This window comes from Urtica dioica, chromosome 7, assembly GCF_054948205.1.
Source record: "Urtica dioica subsp. dioica isolate 48M chromosome 7, U.dioica_male_clone48M_v1_H2, whole genome shotgun sequence".
NCBI classification, from domain to species: domain Eukaryota; kingdom Viridiplantae; phylum Streptophyta; class Magnoliopsida; order Rosales; family Urticaceae; genus Urtica; species Urtica dioica.
Genome location: NC_142762.1, coordinates 20,280,951 through 20,299,314, shown reverse-complemented (window position 1 = coordinate 20,299,314; position 18,364 = coordinate 20,280,951). Strand labels below are relative to the sequence as shown.

General features: G+C 35.5%; 1 pseudogene; it reads left to right on the top strand.

Moving 5' to 3' along the window:
* Positions 1-933: 933 nt before the first annotated feature.
* LOC149390355 (uncharacterized) lies at positions 934-3,131 on the top strand (annotated as a pseudogene).
* Positions 3,132-18,364: the final 15,233 nt, after the last annotated feature.

The window sequence follows — 18,364 nt, the reverse complement described above, 5'->3', positions numbered from 1 at the left end:
TGGAGTGTGGAAGGATCCTGTTAAAAATAAAAGGTTTTCTTGTATTTTGCAGGATTTGCTTACTGGATTGCGGAGCTTGGAACATCAATAACAATGGTAGGTTATTTGTAATTTTTAGTAATATTTAATGTTTAGGGTAATTTTTTTTACTTATTTCTTTTTATTTTCTTCATCATAATTGATGGCAAATGTCAAACATTGTAAAATCTAATGTTATTATAAAGACAAATTTGTGCTTGAACTGTAGTCTTGACAGTAAACTATCTCTTAGTGAACTGGCTGATATACTCAGGACAATTAGAATTTGCGTGTGAGCTTGGCTGCTTGGATTTGAGTTTGAGCATACACAGGACAACTAGAACTGGAGTTTGAGTTTCAGTGTACATAAGAGGTAATTATAATTTGTTTTAATCTCATTCGTCAAGTGAGTATACAACAATTAGAATTTGTATTTCATTATGCTTTTTTTGCATCTTATATATTTATTAACTTATTTTTAATTGTTTTCAGCAGTTAATTTAATGAGTTCAATTAGAAGATACACGTCGGGTGCAGAAAAAAGAAAAGAAAAAGAGAAAAAAGAAGTTTTACATAAGAGTCAAATTGGTTCTCTCAATAAGTATTTTAAAAAAGATGTGGTTACGGATGAAACACGAGCTGAAGTCGGGATTGAGAACGAACAAACTAGTCACAACGAGAACGAGAACGAGAACGAACAAACCAGTCAAAACGAGAATGAGAATGAGAACGAGAAAAAGAATGAGAATCTGACCCCGAATGAGAAGGATAAAGAAAAAGAACACGATAATGAAATAGGTTCCATTTGTTTTGACGATGATGATCCGGCGAATTGGAAGTAAATAAATTAAAGTCTTGTCAATTTTCTTGTTGAAAAAGGTGCTAAAAGAAACATTGATATGAGATTTCCTAAAGATGAGTCTGATAGAAGTTTCTCTTCAAGTCATTATTGACGAGTTTTACCGAATGGAGAGAAACAAGACAGGAGGTGGTTGGTGTATTCATCTTCAGTCGATAAAGTTTTTTACTTTTGCTGTAAGTTATTTGCAAAGAATCTTCATAATGTAGGCCTCTTAGGTGATGGAGGTTTAAATGATTGGTATAATATTTCTGCACGAATTTATAGCCACGAGAGAAGTAAGCTACACGTTGACGATATTGCTAATTGGGTGGATTTGGAATAAAGGCTTAAAAAAGTGTCAACCATTGATTCGAGTTTACAAGAACATATCAACAAAGAAAAGGAGCATTGGAAACAGGTTCTACAAAGGATAATTGCTGTTGTAAAAAGGATTGGGAGAAATAATTTGGCATTTCACGGGATAATGAAAAAATATATGAAGAGAGGAATGGGTTTTTTCTACAGATGATAGAATTGCTTGTAGAGTTTGATCCCACGATGCAAGAACATGTTCGCTGTATCTCAAAAAAGGAAATTAATTATCATTATTTGAGCCACAAAATTCAAAATGAATTGATTCAATTGATGGCAAACGAGGTGAAACTCTCAATTGTTTCTACAATCAAAGAAGCAAAATATTTTTTTGGTTATACTTGATTGTACGCCGGATGTTAGCAATGAAGAACAAATGTCTCTAGTAGTGAGGTGTCTAAACATTTCCAAAAATCCAATTGTGGTTGAAGAGTTTTTTTTTTCTAGAGTTCATAAAGGTAGATGACACTTCAGGGCTTGGACTCTTTAATGAACTTCTTCATGTTTTGGAGGCTCTTCATCTTAATGTTGATGACATAAGAGGGCAGGGATATGATAACGGTGCTAACATGAAAGGAAAAAATAAAGGTGTACAAAGTAGAACGCTTGAAAAGAATCCTAGAGCATTTTATTCGCCTTGTGCTTGTCATTCTCTAAATCTTATGCTTTGTGATATGGCTAATTGTTGTCCCAAAGCTGTGTCATTTTTCGTTGTCATACAACGAATATACACATTATTTTCAGCTTCTACGAAGAGATGGAAAGTCGTTAATGATCATGTGAAAGGTCTCACTGTCAAGCCATTGTCGGAAACACGTTGGGAAAGTCGCATTGATAGCGTTAAAGCAATAAGATACCAAGCCCCGCAGATAAAAGAAGCTTGAATGTTTTTGGCAAATAGTAATGAAGATGCCAAGACAAAAAGTGATGCTGAGACTTTAGCCGTATACAATATCCAGAATTATGAGTTCTTGTTGGCATTAATTATTTGGCATGATCTGTTATTTGTTGTTAACAACGTGAGAAAATTTCTCCAAACTAAAGATATGCAAATGCATGTTGCCATCAAAGAATTAGAAAGTCTACTTGGCTTTTTGAAGCAATACATGGAAATTGGATAGGATCAAGCTAAATTGCAAGCTACAATGATAGCAATTGAGATGGATATAGAGCCCGTGTTCATTGAAAAATGAAGAGTACAAAGGAAAAGACAATTTGATGACAACGCTAGTGACGCGCTCTCACAATCCGAGGAAGAGTCCTTCAAAATTAACTATTTTTTCTACATTGTTGATCAAGCTATTTCATCATTCCATAGCAGATTAGATTATTTAATCTAATTATTCAACACTTACTATATCAATAAATATTTTTGTTCATAATTTATTATCATAATTATCTTTGTCAATAGGTTTGTACAGTTTCAGGGATTTGAAAAACAGTTCGGGTTTTTATTTGATTTGAAGAAATTAAAGGTCGCCGATAAACACACTTTAAAGAGTTTCTGCGACAATCTTGCATCATCGATGGAGCATAATGAGATTTCAGATTTAGACAAGAATGATCTCTTCAAGGAACTGGAATGTTGAGCCATAGTATCCCGGAAGATATAAACAAAGCAATCGATGTTTTGAATTACATAAAGGACTTGGATTGCATTTATCCAAATGCGTGGATCGCTTACAGAACTATGCTAACTTTACCGGTCACGGTTACCCATACCGAAAGAAGTTTCTCAAAGTTCAAATTGATCAAGTCTTATCTTCGTTCAACTATGTCGCAAGAAAGATTGAGCGGTTTAGCTACTCTGTCTATTGAAAAAGATATGGTCGAGAAACTTGATTATACAAATTTGATTAGTACTTTTGCATCTAAAAGTGCTAGGCGTGTTATGTTTTGATGAATGAAAAAGTTGATTATAATTTTTTGTTTTATATTTAATTTTTTATTGTTATCAAAAGGCCAAAAAATGTTTTTTCGCCTAGGGCCCCGGATGAGTTCGGGTCGGCCCTGGCCACACTCTCTGTGTTCCACCACCGTAATACAATCTGGTCTCAAAGTCAAAAGTAGTCTCCGGGTCTGTGAAACATATAATATATTACATTCCATATTTAGCATAAGTACATTTTTTTAGAACTCCGACATGAATAAATACCAACACACTAACCTGTTAGATCTTTGACGTCGTGACCCGTGATCTGAATCTTGTGTGGCTTGATAACCTTTCTCCATAGTCCACAGATTGTAAGGTTGGCGACCACCACTACCACCACCAACATCTTGACTAGCAGGATACCCGTCAAAGTCACCACCGCCTCCATCATTGTCACCGTCGTTAGGACCACGTCCATCGTCCGATGATCCATGCAAAGTCTGATTGACGTCTTCGCTCAATACGGTGTCTACATCAACACCTTCCTCTTGGGCCTGGGAGGCAACGCGTGGTTCGGGGTTTCGGTCTTCATCGTCAAGGTGAACTAGTCAAATCCATTGTAGGAGTTCATCATCGTTGACATTGTCGCCCCTTACCTCCATTGGTCTTTGGATCATATCCAAAAGATCTTTCCCGTCGGCGATATTGCTTTCGATGTCTCATAATTGCAGCTTCATGTTGTAGCTACAAAAAACGAGTTCCTCTAGTCTCTTCTACGCCAGTCGATTTCGTTGCTTAGTGTGGACAAGTGCGAACATGCTCCAATTTTGCTCCCACGCCAATGATGATGCAGTCCAAGACAAGATTATCATCGCCAACTTTTTCAACGTGGGGGTTTTGATTCCAAACATGGCCCACCATTCTCCTACAAAAATGAAGAAACTCTGTAAATATGAAGCTATGAAATATTACTAGTTCGGTTCAAAGAAATAGTTCTTACCGGAAACCATCTTCGTTCTTCCCGTTATTACGGTTTTACTATCGAACATGCCTTTTGCGTCACGGAATGCTAGAAGTTTTTTTCCGATGTTGTCGCAGTCATCATTCAGAAATAGCCACTCAAACACTTCTGTAACCGCCGTAAGATGCTCGGACTGCATGACGATCTCCAGATTATATTGAAATTTCGGATTTAGGTAGTGTCTCTTGTCGACTTCCCTTAAGAGGTTGCATCATATCATGTTCGTATAGTTAGTTGGGATCAAGCTGTACGTAAGTCGGACCAAAGCGTTTGGTCAAGTGCTCGTAAACGGTTTCATCAAGGATGGATTTGCTTTTGTTGTTTTGAATAGTCACCGCTACTAACGCTAACATCTCGTTGCGTACTTTTGTAGGACAACTCGGACATTTCTTCACATTTTCTTCGGATCGTTTTCACTTAAGTGAAACTTTATTTGTGTTATTCCTAACCCCCATCCCCCCCTCTGTCATTACGTGCCCACAATAATTGCACATTAAGTGGTTCGGGTTTGTTGCAGTTGGTGTGCAATGCTTACGAACTTCTTCGTCGCTCATCTTCGATATACCTGCATATTGAATTCAAAATTTCAATCCAATTTCAACATGTGAATAAATTCTACTCAAACTAATTTCATTTTAATATGTCAACAAATTTCCATTTCAACATGCCAATAAATTCTATTCAAAGTTATTTCATTTCAATTCAAAATGTAACAATTTCAATTCCCACTCTAACAATTTCATTTCTAGCATAAATGATAAAACTAATTTCAATTCAAAGTCTACTCAAACTAATTTTATTTCAATATATCAACCAATTCCATTTCAACATGTCAATAAATTCTAATCAACCTAATTTAATTTCAATTCAAAATGTAACAATTTCAATTCCTACTATGCCAATTTCATTTCTAACATACATGATAAATTAATTTCAATTAAAAGTCTATCTATTTCAAGTCAAAGTCTAACAATTTCAATTTCAATTCAAATAAAACACCATCAATTCAATTCAACATATATCAATTCCAATTCAAAACATAAGTATATGTAATTTAAAATTTAAAGACATAACCTTACTTAAAAATACATAAATAAATAGTTGAAAATCTTATTTTTGAGTCGTCGGAAAAAAGGGTGGTTCGCTGGAATTTTTCTAAAATATCTGAAAAAATTATATATGATAGATCGTCATATTACAAACAACATTCATAAACGGGATTATATAAAAAAAATTGTACTACTCAGTAAAATGAAGATACAAATTTCCGGAATAAGGGTTTCAAAAAGAAAAATGATTTACTTCAAAATCGTCGAAGTTCTTTGATTTTATACTAAATTTGAACCTTACTAAACCGAAAAGACGGAAAATCGAAGAATTTTCTAGGCTTGTCGCCGGCTGAGTGCTCGTCTTCTTCCCTGTCCTTCGTCGCTGATTTTTCGTTTTTTTTTTCTTTTTCTCCGACTTTTGGCGAAAGTCCACGACACCCGGAAGCTTTTATACTGCGTTGAGAACAAAATTGTTTGGTCGTTTACTGGCAAAACGGTATGTCGTATCGCCGATAATCGAACGACAAAAAACAAGGAAACGACATACATGAGAGTCGTCGGCCGTTCAGTGGGCGAAAATGACATTGTCGCCAAATTTCCAGGAATTTTTCTAGCGTTTTGAACAATGGGTCAAAGACACCTCCTCAAGATTACTCGCTCTCAGAGTTTTGAAACGCTTCCGGAGACTTTCTGCGCACGATTTCCTCTTATCGAGCCCTTAATCTCCCGCGCACGGCTGTGCTCAGGATTATGCACAGAGATTATCCCTCGATGAAGTGAAATCAACCAATAAAAATAGAGCACACATTTAATTTTTAGTTAAGGAAAATTAGCATATAAACACGCGTCCATTTTAATCGCTTTACCGAAACCTCTTTGCCACATAAAGCACATGGAATACTTTTTTTTTCTAATTTTTATTTTATTTATGTTTTTAACAACTAATCACAATTTTACATTGCATTATTCCTTATTAATTGCTCTAGACTAATAACAAAAAATGGCATGTATAAAATCAAACATGCCTTTAACCTTAATAGTTCACAAAACCATAATATAACTTATAATATTATGGTTTTGTGAACTATTAAGGTTAAAGGCATGTTTGATTTTATACATGCCATTTTTTGTTATTAGTCTAGAGCAATTAATAAGGAATAATGCAATGTAAAATTGTGATTAGTTGTTAAAAACATAAATAAAATAAAAATTAGAAAAAACAAGTATTCCATGTGCTTTATGTGGCAAAGAGGTTTCGGTAAAGCGATTAAAATGGACGCATGTTTATTTGCTAATTTTCCTTAACTAAAAATTAAATGTGTGCTCTATTTTTATTGGTTGATATCCACAGAGAATAATCTTCAATCTTGATGAAGTGTTGGTTTTGACTCTGTAATTGGTGGGAGTCCTGAAATTGACTATAAAAGTAGACACGTAGTCTCGAACTCTCGGCCAAAACACACCATCACACTCGAATTATATTCAAGGCACTCGGCCAAAATATCTCGCTTTTTTTATTTTTACGAAGCCGAGATTCCAAGTAGTGATTCTGTTAAACAAAATTAATTTCTAACAATATGATTCACTTGTGGCAAATCCTACAGACATAAGGAGTTTATTTGCAGATTCTTTTGGTTATTTCTCGTACATCTCAAGCTAAGGTCGTGTGAGGAAGGTTGAGATCATAATCCAAAAGTTAATACAAAGTTCAGCGCACTTCAAGGTTGATACACATTGATATTAGGTTTTGTTCTGGAGAATCCAAGCTTTTAAGGAAGAATTGTAGAAATTCCTCAATCCTAAGGAAGTTGTTCTCCATATTTATATCAAATTCATTTTTAAATTCTAAATGCTATTTCCAACCTCATAGTGTCCAGCCTTACATTGAAAATGATGGGGTATTAAGTATAAATCCGATAATAATAATAATAAAATAAAAAATAGAGTATTTTTCAACATATTTCAAAATGAAAAATTCACAATTGTTATTTGAAGTTTTGGGATGATTATCAATAACAAGGTTTGAAATGCCAATGACCGATAATACGTCGATGGTCTCAAAAATCAAAAATTGCGGTGGCTGACGAAAATTACGACGGAAATAATATGAAGAATTAAAAAAAATTGACAAAAATTGCGGTGGTCGACGAAAATTGTGATAAAACACGAAAAAGTTTATATAAATAATGTTGCAAAATAATATATATATATATATATGTATTATATTTTTTTTTTCTTTTTTCTAACATGTTAAAGATATCTTTGAAAGTATATGTGTGTATATAAACCCCAAATTTTATGTGTATGTATATAAAGCCCAAACCAAGGATTCAAATATCGCAATATCGTCCTATATATCGTCGATATATCACTATCAAATACTACTCGATATAAAAATAACAATAAATCGTATCGTTTTATAAGAAATCTTTAAAATATCTAATTTTTTGACGATATTGTCAAAATCTCGCAATATTTTGGCATTTAAGCTAAAATATCGACCAAAATCGGTAAAATATCGACTGAAATTGGAATTTTTAAAAAGTTCTCAGCCCATGGACGCAGCTAAATTATTAAATCTAATTTTCAGAGCTGGCCCATTGTAATTAAACGAATGACTTAAATGTCGTTTTCGATGCTGTTTTGAGCCTCTTGATTTACGAAAAATCGACGCACTGAAGGAAAAATTGGAAAAGGACAAATGAATAGCCGTTTTCGATGAAAACCGACGTGCCGATGGAAAACCGAACGGAAATGATGTTGCAAAATAAATGGATATATATGTGTGTGTGGATATATATATATGTGTGTGTGTGTGTGTGTGTGTGTGTGTGTGTGTGTGTAAATATAGTCCAAATTTAAAACACTTAAAATCATACATATCTAACATAAATGCTCCAAACTGAATGACCTGCCACCAAATCGTTAATGAAATAAATATGTTTTAAACACATATAGTTATAATAGAAAATGAAATGTATCAATAGAATCTCGATGGACGTCCCGATTGGATAAAACTCGGTTGATTTTTTTAAATAAATATATTCTACACACATATGCGAAATGCGCATTGTACGATTGTTGAAAGTTTTGAACATATTTATCGTAGTCGGCTTGATCATACCCCACATCATCATTTTATAAGTGGACATCTTCGTATATATAGGAAACAATTTTAGGAAACTATATCGTTTTTATATATAGGAAATTTTAGGGAACTGTAAGTTTTTATGCACACTCACAGTTTTTTATTTGAGGATATATTTAAAATACATAAGCAGTTTCCTGTTGGAAATTGAGTCTACTTCTAGTTCTAGAGATAACGATAGAACTTGGTAATAATAATAATAATAATAATAATAATAATAACAACAAATACATTTACCTATAGTTGTTTCATAAATATATAGAAATATATATATATATATATATATATATATATATATATATATATATATATATATATATACAAGCAATAGGCCCCGGCGTTGCCCGGGAGGCTTGATAAATTTTAATTTAGATAATAATGTGAACGGTTTGCAATTGTTGATTGTCATTTGTCATATGTAAAAGTTAACATTTTTTTACACTTTTTAATATATATTTAAACCATTTTAATTGAATAATAACTTAGATATAAAAAAAATAGAAATAGTAAGTTGTAATTATGAACACAAATTTTTTTTTTAGCAACACAAAAATTATGATTAACCAACATCATTACTTATATGTTCATTAGTTTTCAATAATTGTACTGATCATAAGTAATTTGAATTATAAAACTATTAATCGGCTAATAATTGTTATTGTTTTAAAGTTAGTTTAGAGAATTTTCATTTTTAGAGTGATTTATGGAATTTTCATTTTTTAGAGTTGTTTCTGGAATTTTCGTTTTTTAAAGTTGTTTTTGAAATTTTGCCAAACGGTTATTTATGTAATTTTAAAACTTAAATAGGTATTTTTGGAAATTTTAAGAAAAAATGGGTTACTGTAGTATGAACAGTAAATTGAGAGTTTTGCTTTATATATATACAAGCAATAGGCCCCGGCGTTGCCCGGGAGGCTTGATAAATTTTAATTTAGATAATAATGTGAACGGTTTGCAATTGTTGATTGTCATTTGTCATATGTAAAAGTTAACATTTTTTTACCACTTTTTAATATATATTTAAACCATTTTAATTGAATAATAACTTAGATATAAAAAAAAATAGAAATAGTAAGTTGTAATTATGAACACAAATTTTTTTTTTTAGCAACACAAAAATTATGATTAACCAACATCATTACTTATATGTTCATTAGTTTTCAATAATTGTACTGATCATAAGTAATTTGAATTATAAAACTATTAATCGGCTAATAATTGTTATTGTTTTAAAGTTACACTACTACAAATACAGTTTTCCGGTGCGGATCACTTTTGGGTGCGACTATTCGCACCTAAAAGTCGCACCAAAAAGACTTTTAGGTGCGACTAGTCGGACCCAAAACTCAATTAAGCGCTGGAAAATTTTCGCGAATTTTTTTGAATTTGGGTGCGACTAGTCGCACCCAAAGGTGTGTTAAGACTATTGGGTGCGACTAGTCGCACCCAATACTTTCTCCAGAGTAATAGGTGCGACTTAGTCGCACCTAAATGCCCAAAAATTTTCGGCGGCCAAAACTTCCCCCTTTTTTTTACAAATGTCATTGGGTGCGACTTTGTCGCACCCGAAATCACTAATACAGGTCATTGGGTGCGACAAAGTCGCACCCAAATTCAAAAATCTGTATAAATTAAGCAGCAGCTCTCGGGTTTCATTCTCTCGCCAAAGACCCAAAAAAAACTCATGCGATTTCTCTCTCCGATTTCTCTCCTGCATTTGCTCCCACCCCCGTCGCCGCCACCACTCCGACCGCCACACTCTTATCTCCTCCTTATTCCTCTCTTCTACCTCGCGAGCTGTTGGCCGAACCCCTCCACCATCGCGTGCGCTCCAGTCGAGGAAGCAACACCTCCGCGAGCTCGCCGTGACCACCGCCCGAGAAAGAGACGCCGGGAAGGAGAGGTAACACGCCGAGGAGTCCAAAATTCACGAGAATCTCGGTAAGAAAATCAAACCCGAAATGGATTTTGAGATCTAGGGTTCTTGGTTTTAATTTTTGGGGGTTTTGAATCCTAGTTGAATTCAGTGAAATTGGTTAGTATTATATGTTGTTTGGACTCGATTGTTGATGTTTATAGCTCGAATTTGTGGATTGAACTCGAATTTCCTTGGTTTGGTAGTGTTTTGGCCGAAAATCTCATGAACTAGGGTTGGTTTTGGGGCTTTTGGAATTTCTGCGTGTGTGTGTCCGTGTATGTGTGTTTATGTGTATGTCTGACCGTGTGCGTGTATTAGTTTGTAATTTTTATGTGTATGCCTGACCGTGTGCGTGTATGTGTGTTTATGTGTATGCCTGACCGTGTGCGTGTATGTGTGTTTATGTGTATGCCTGACCGTGTGCGTGTATGTGTGTTTATGTGTATGTCTGGCTTTATTTTTGTGATTCCATGGATTATGCTTAGGATTGAACTCGTGTTTGATTGTTTTGCCTTTGGTTTCGTGTGATTAAGAGTTTTGATTTCTAATTTTTCTTAGTTTGGCCGAAAAATTGGAAAATGCAATTTGGGGTTTTCATGAGAAGCTTAAATCTCTGTCCGGGTTTTGTATTTTATTTGCTGAATTGGAGATTTAAATGTTTAGCTTAAGAATTCATGTTGATTATAGTTTGGGTTGCTTTGGGTCCGTGAAGTTAGAATTATGATATGTGATGAGTGTTTTGACTTCTTGGCCTTGTTTTGAATCTGAGTTTGAGTTAGTTTCGGATGTGAATAACTTAGCAGAATAGATGTGTCCTAGGACGTTCTAGGATGAGATAAGAGTCGAGAAAATAAGTAACTTTAGCGCGAGGTAACCTGAACACGACTCTTGTGGTTGTTTGTCGTGTTTCCGAGGTTGAAACGCAGGTACGATGCGACGACGAGACTGTTCCAGGAGGTCGCCGAAGAGCAGCGAGGTACGATGGAGCTATGCCCAACTTTGGTGACGTGGGCAGCGGCTCGACAAGGCACCGAGAGGCTGCGAAAGTGTGCAGCAACGACGAGGTTTAGAGCTGCGAAGCCTCGGCGTGTCGAGGCGGAGTACGCAGCGGTGGAGACTCGGTGGCGTGGCGTAGACTTGAGGCGGCGAGTCCTCGAGGCTAGGACCGTTAGCTAGAGTCTAACTATAATCATGTATAATTAGTTGAAAAAAAAAATGTAATTGTACAAAGTTAAACAAGTTGTGTAGTTTCGGGATTCACGTCGAGTGTTTCGGGTTAGCTTCGAGTTGTTGGTTAGAGATAAACCGAGAGTCGGTTTCCAATCATAGAATTCATATGAATAAAAAATAAAAATAAAAGTCTTAAAAAATAAACTATTTAGTTATTTGATTACAATTATAGAATTCATATGAATAAAAAATAAAATAAAAATCTTAAAAAAATTATTGGGTGCGACTAGTCGCACCCAAAGACTTGGCGCGAAGGCCATTGGGTGCGACTAGTCGCACCCAAAGACTTGGCGCGAAGACCATTGGGTGCTACTAGTCGCACCCAAAAACTTGGCGGGTAGACCAACGGGTGCGACTAGTCGCACCTAATGGCCTTCCCGCGGACTTTTTCGCACAACTTTTCTGACTTATGGGTGCGAATATGGGTGCGAAAATCCGCACCTAAAAGTCGCACCTAAAAGTCATGACCATCGGGTGCGACTAGTCGCACCCATGACCTTTAGGTGCGAACTTTCGGGTGCGACTTTGTCGCACCTAAAGTCGCACCTAAAGGTATCATTGGGTGCGACTTTCGACCTTTAGGTGCGAAAAAAGTCGCACCCAATGCTGTTTTTTGTACTAGTGTTAGTTTAGAGAATTTTCATTTTTAGAGTGATTTATGGAATTTTCGTTTTTTAGAGTTGTTTCTGGAATTTTCGTTTTTTAAAGTTGTTTTTGAAATTTTGCCAAACGGTTATTTATGTAATTTTAAAACTTAAATATGTATTTTTGGAAATTTTAAGAAAAAATGGATTACTGTAGTATGAACAGTAAATTGAGGGTTTTTCTTTTTATATATATATATATATAATATGAAACAACTATAGGAAACTGTTTATGTATACGTTGGAAAGTGAGTGTATCTTAAATCTCTAATTAATATTCTTTTAAATAAAAAGATATCTATTAGAAATCTCATACTTATAAAAATTGATACATTGTAATGTACCTCATTTCTGCACACACAACTACACAGGAAAGAACAACTCTTAAGAAAGCATTAGATAGAACTGCTCTCTCTCGAAAAGGTTTCCTCTTCTGAAAACCCTAGGCTTTTCACTCTGCCGCCGCCCCTCTGGATTTCGGACGCTGTCACTGTCACGGCTCCGGTCCGGGGGGAGGGCGATTCCTCACGGGGTCTCTTGTCCTTACAGAGATTCCCAGTTGGCATTGCTTTCGTGTATCTCCACCTCTCTGTTTTCTCAGCCCGCCGAGCTCACACACCTCCACCGTTCTAGATCCGCCGGTGAGTCCTCACACCGCCTCGTTTCTCGGCTTTGGCTCTCGCCCCGCAAGATCCTCTCCCTGGCCGACCTTGCCATCTCGTCGATGCTGTGCGGCGGCGGGCTCCTACTCTGCAACCGCCGACTGCGTCTGGCTCACGGAAGCGGCGTGTCTTGGCGCCAGGCTGTCTCCACCGGCGTTGGTTCTCTCTCTCGGGTGGTCCTGGCCTTCTGAGGCTTCGTGTCGAGCCTGGATTGCGTATGGTAGCAGATCCGAGTTGGGTCTTTTTTGTGGATGGCCTCCTCGGTTCAGGCGTTTATTTTTGTTATTTGCTTTTCCATTGTCTTGCTCATCCTTTCTTTACTTGTTAGGAACTTAAATTGGTACTGTTGTGTTATGTTTTTCTTTGGAGTCGGGGTAGCCGCAGCTCACTTTCCCTTTCCCGTAGTGGATTTCCTGTTAGGTTTTGATCTATGCAGGTTGAAGAGCCATCTTATTCGTGGCTATCGGACCGAGGTTGGTTGGTTTTTTCCATCGCCAATCTTTGGGTTTTTTAACGAGCCTCTTGTGTGTTCTATTCGTGCTTGTAATCCTTCCTGTTGTCGGAAGTTTGCACATACGTGCTTTTACCGGAACTTAGTGCTAGATCCACTTCGACTTAGGTCTTGGTGATCCATGAACTAAGGTGTCTTTCTCCTGTATTTATGGGTTTTTTACCCAATTTTAATGGAAAATCCGTTCTATTAAAAAAAAAACATACCTCATTTCTTTTTATTTATTTATCAACGGGTTAAAACTAATTGGTTAACATTTGTTTTAATAATTGTTTTTGTAGGTCAGTTGCTTTTATTGACAACAATAGGTACAATTTCCAAACAACCAAATTAATATTATTCATGACTTTATTATTCTTATATTCTATACTTAATATACATAATACACACCAAGAAGGCAGAGCAAGCCCTTCTTTCTTATTCCTATCTATTTTTCCCACATCAGAGCCACACTCGAAAATCCGGCCCGAAAGTTGCCGAATGTCACCAATCGCCGCCGAAAAATGTGAAAATTCACCTTACCATGTGAAAATTGGGTTGTCATCTCAATTGGTCCGCGAGTCGCCCAAAGCTCACTGTTTCTCTCGATATTCTGTGAATTTCGACGAATAATAATTGTTTTTACTTTTTATACAGCTCGAAAACAATTGGTCACTTTCAGTGAAAACGACCGATCATTTTAATGTGTACAAAATTTGTGAAAATATAATACATTCTTTTTTTTTCTTTGGTTTACTGCGTATAATACAACAAATTCTCCTTAACATATATATATATATATATATATATATATATATATATATATCATATAGAGTATATACTGAACGTATGTACATATATCTATAACATAGATAATAAAGAGGAACTTCTCCTCCCTCTTTCATTCTGGGGCCACCACGTGGCGTCGTCAGGCGGCGACACGTGGCGGCCTTTTTTTTTTTTTTTGCCTTTGCCTTTGCCTTTCCCGGGTTTTTTTTTTCGCTTTTACCTTTTTTTTTTCTTTGCCTTTGCCTTTTCCGGGTTTTTTTTTTTTTTTTTTTTTTTTGCCTTTGCCTTTGCCTTTTTGGGGGTTTTTTTTTTCTTTGCCTTTCGGTAGGGTTTTTTTTTATTCAATCTATTTTGTAAAAAAAAAATTATATATATTGTTTTTCTTCTCCCTCTCTCATCAATATATTTTGTATAATTTTTTATTTATTTTATAATCATAATTACTGATGCTATATTATACTATATCAATAACATACATGATTTTGAGTGTATATTAGTTTTATATTTTATTTATTAGATTATCTTTCTTTTTCTCTTTGATATTTATTTCCCTTCACCTTATATGTGTCTCCATATTTCATTGTTCGTTTTTTTTTTAAAGTTTTTTTCCAATCTATTTTGCAAAAAAAAAATTTATATATTTTGTTTTTTTTAAGTTTTTTTCCAATCTATTTTATAAAAAACTACTTTTTTTCAAAAAATCAAAAAATGACAAAGTGTATATTGTTTTTTTTCCTCCCTCTCTCATCAATATATTTTTTTATAATTTTTTTCATGTATTTTATAATCATAATTACTGATACTATATTATATTATGGCCCCGTTTGACATATCTTTGATTTTTAAAAAATTGCTTTTATAAAAAACTGATTTTTTTAAAAAAAATGACAAAGTGTTTGGTAAACTGTTTATAAAACAGTTGTTGCTGGTAACAAAAACTGATTTAGCGTTTGGTAAAATAAATATATTATAGTAAAAAGACTAAAATAGACATGTTCTTAATAATTAAATAATAATTATTGATATGCTTATTTATATACATATATATATATATAATATTTTGTACGATAATATTACAGTAATTTATATAGCAAACTTAAAACCACTTTTTCTAAAAACTAAGAATCCTAGCTTTTCCATCATGTACAAAATCTAAAAGCGTTTTTGAAATTTTTTGTAAAATCAGTTTTGCCAATCACCGGATAAACAGTTTACTTTTTTCTAAAAACAAAGACAAAGCTTTTTAATCCCAACCAAGCGTAGCCTATATGAATAACATACATTATTTTGAGTGTATGTTAGTTTTATATTTTCTTTATTAAATTCTCTTTCTTTTTCTCTTTGATATTTATTTTCATTCATCTTATATGTGTCTCCATATTTCATTGGAAAGCGAACGCAAGTCTTATTTACCCATGAAAGTCTAATCAATGTACAAAATAAATTTTTTATATTTTATGATTCGTTCTTGATTTTTAAGGGTTTTTTCTTAATTGCCGGTTTCTTTGGTGCAAATTGTTTACAAATCTTGATAACACAAATTAACTTCTACAAATTTTACTTGTTATTATCATTTATAATATGCTAAAATCATTCGCGCGTAGCGCGATGCTATAAAACTAGTATAATTATATAAGTAAGATGTTAACACCATTCAAGTATATTTAAAGATATATGTATATGTTATATACATATATATTTAAATTATAAATGTTATATGTATCACTAATTAATAATATGTAAATAAAATAAAAATAATATTTTAGTTTATATAAAAAAAATTGATGGCATTTGAATACATTATTTATAGTGTGTATGTTTAATTTATGTGTTATTTAAAATAAGTAACAGTTTTACTTTTGGATTTGGATATATATATATATATATATATATATATATATATATATATGTGTGTGTATATATATATTGAATATATTTAATTATATTTTGTTATAAATTTTTTGTCGATATATAAATTGACAATCGATAATCGGAACTATCGGTAATCAATATTAAAAATATTATAGGATATCTATCGATATATCACTCGGTAGTCGATATATCAGTAAAATCAAAACTTCGGTATCGATACTGGTATCGATATTTTAACCCTTGGTCCAAACAATATATTTGATAAATTAAATATGTAAGGGTTATTATTATAATTTTTTATATAAAAATTATTATAAGTCGATGGAGACAATTTTCCAAAATAATAAAGCCCATTTTAGTGGCCTATTTATTAACCAAATCACCAGAACTCTGCCTCTCCAAATGTACTGTGGGAGTGGATATCGTCCATATCCACCAGGCAAGATGGGCTTCGTAGGCCTATTGCCAGTTCGGCCCAAAAGGATTGGAGATAATTGCTAGTTTGCCCTAATAATCCTAGACGCAGGTGAGATCGGCCCAAGACAATAGAGAGGAATTCTTCGCTAAACTCCGAATCCCAATTCGACCCGGGCCCATAGACGTTCCTAGACGGTCCCGCCAAGTGAGTTGAATAATTAGTCTCCTCTGAGAAACGGTCAAATCGTCTAAAGACAAGGACAAATGCAAGGATTGGAGGATGGAAGACCGGTTCTACTCGTACGCGTGTAACAATCTGAAGGAGAAAGAGGATAGACGAGCTAGATATAAAAGCCCACTCATTCTTCATTTAACTGGGACAGAATATCTGAAAAAGAAAAGCCATATGCTTGTATTTTGATTCATCATTAATATTTAGATTACCTGTTCGTTCTTATTTATTTTAATTGGTTTATATTCGATCATCAATAAAGAAATTTTCTTTCACTTATTTCTTCTATAAATTTATATTATTCATAAATTCCTTTCGGATCACAGTTTAATCTTCATAATCGGATTATGATACCCTTCCCTCATAAAAATAAATATACGAAGCAAATTTAAATAAACTTGGTATAGATTATTGGGACGAGAAATCGGCTCAACAATTTGGTGTCGTCTGTGGGAAGCGCTATCAGAAACCTAACGCCGAAGAACACAGATCAGATCTGAAAGGATGTCTTCTAATAGTGAGCACGAAATCCCAGTCTTTGGAGCCGATCCAGAGACACGGGCTCTTCTACTGAAACTCGTCGAAACCACCGCCGAATTCCAGAGATCAACCCGATCCCAGCTCGATAGCCTGACAGCTGCGCAATCTTCGCTTCAAGAGCAGCTCGACGCTGAGTGAGCTATTCTGCTGAGTTGGACCGGTCCGCCCGCAGAAAGCGGACGAAGGTTTGTCCCACCCGGAAGGCGTCTGAGCTTCTTCGGGATCCAGGTATCGCCCAACACGGCCGGTCCTAGAAATACGGCTAGAATTGGTCAGTTCGATGGACAGGCCAAAGCCAGCATTTGGCAAGCTCGACCGACCCAAGGCGGCCTGCCGCCCCCACCTCCAGGAGGCCCCCCTCTTGGATATGTCCCTCAAATCATCAACCTCCCTCGCGAAGAAGGGATTCAAGAGGAACCGAACTATTTCGAGCTGGTAATTCGGCCGGAAGAAGACAACCCCCAGAGAGGACAAGTCCGAGCTGGGGGAGAACGGTTCGCCGTAGAAATCTCAAGGGATGATCACCCCGCGTTCAATGCCTTCCGCCAAATGGTGGAGGAGAAGTTACGGGCCGTAGATTCCCGAATGCACTATGCCACGAGCTCGGCCCCCGAGATCGATCGGCTGGTGGTAGACACCGGGCGAACCCCTTTTGCTCCATGTATAACCCAAGTCAGAGTCGGGGATACCGGAAAGATCAGGCTCCCTAAATACTCTGGTACCTCTAACCCGAAAACATATGTGACGGCCTTTCGCATTGCGATGGGCCGAGCATATCTAAGAGACAACGAGTGAGAAGCTAGATACTGTCAGTTGTTCGCCGAGAACCTGTCAAGGAACGCCTTAGATTGGTTTTCACGTCTCAAAGAAGGGTCGATAAGTTCTTTTCAACAGCTTTCGGCCGCTTTCATAAAACATTACTCGATGTTAGTGGAAGATGAAGCGACCATGGTAGACCTATGGAACATCCAACAGGCCCGAGACGAAACCCTGAAAAACTTCATGACCAAGTTTAAAACTGTCATGTCAAAAATCCCTTCCGTAGAGGAAGAATCAGCTTTGAACGCTCTAAAAAATGGACTCTGGCACGAGTGCAGATTCCGAGAGGAAATGACCGTAAACAGGCCACCCACCATCGAGGATTCGATTCATCGCGCCTCAAACTACGCAAAGGCCAAGGAAGAAAGGGCCCTCCTATAAAAAAAACACAATCCAAGGAAGGTCCCTTCTATGACACCCGTCCCAGCC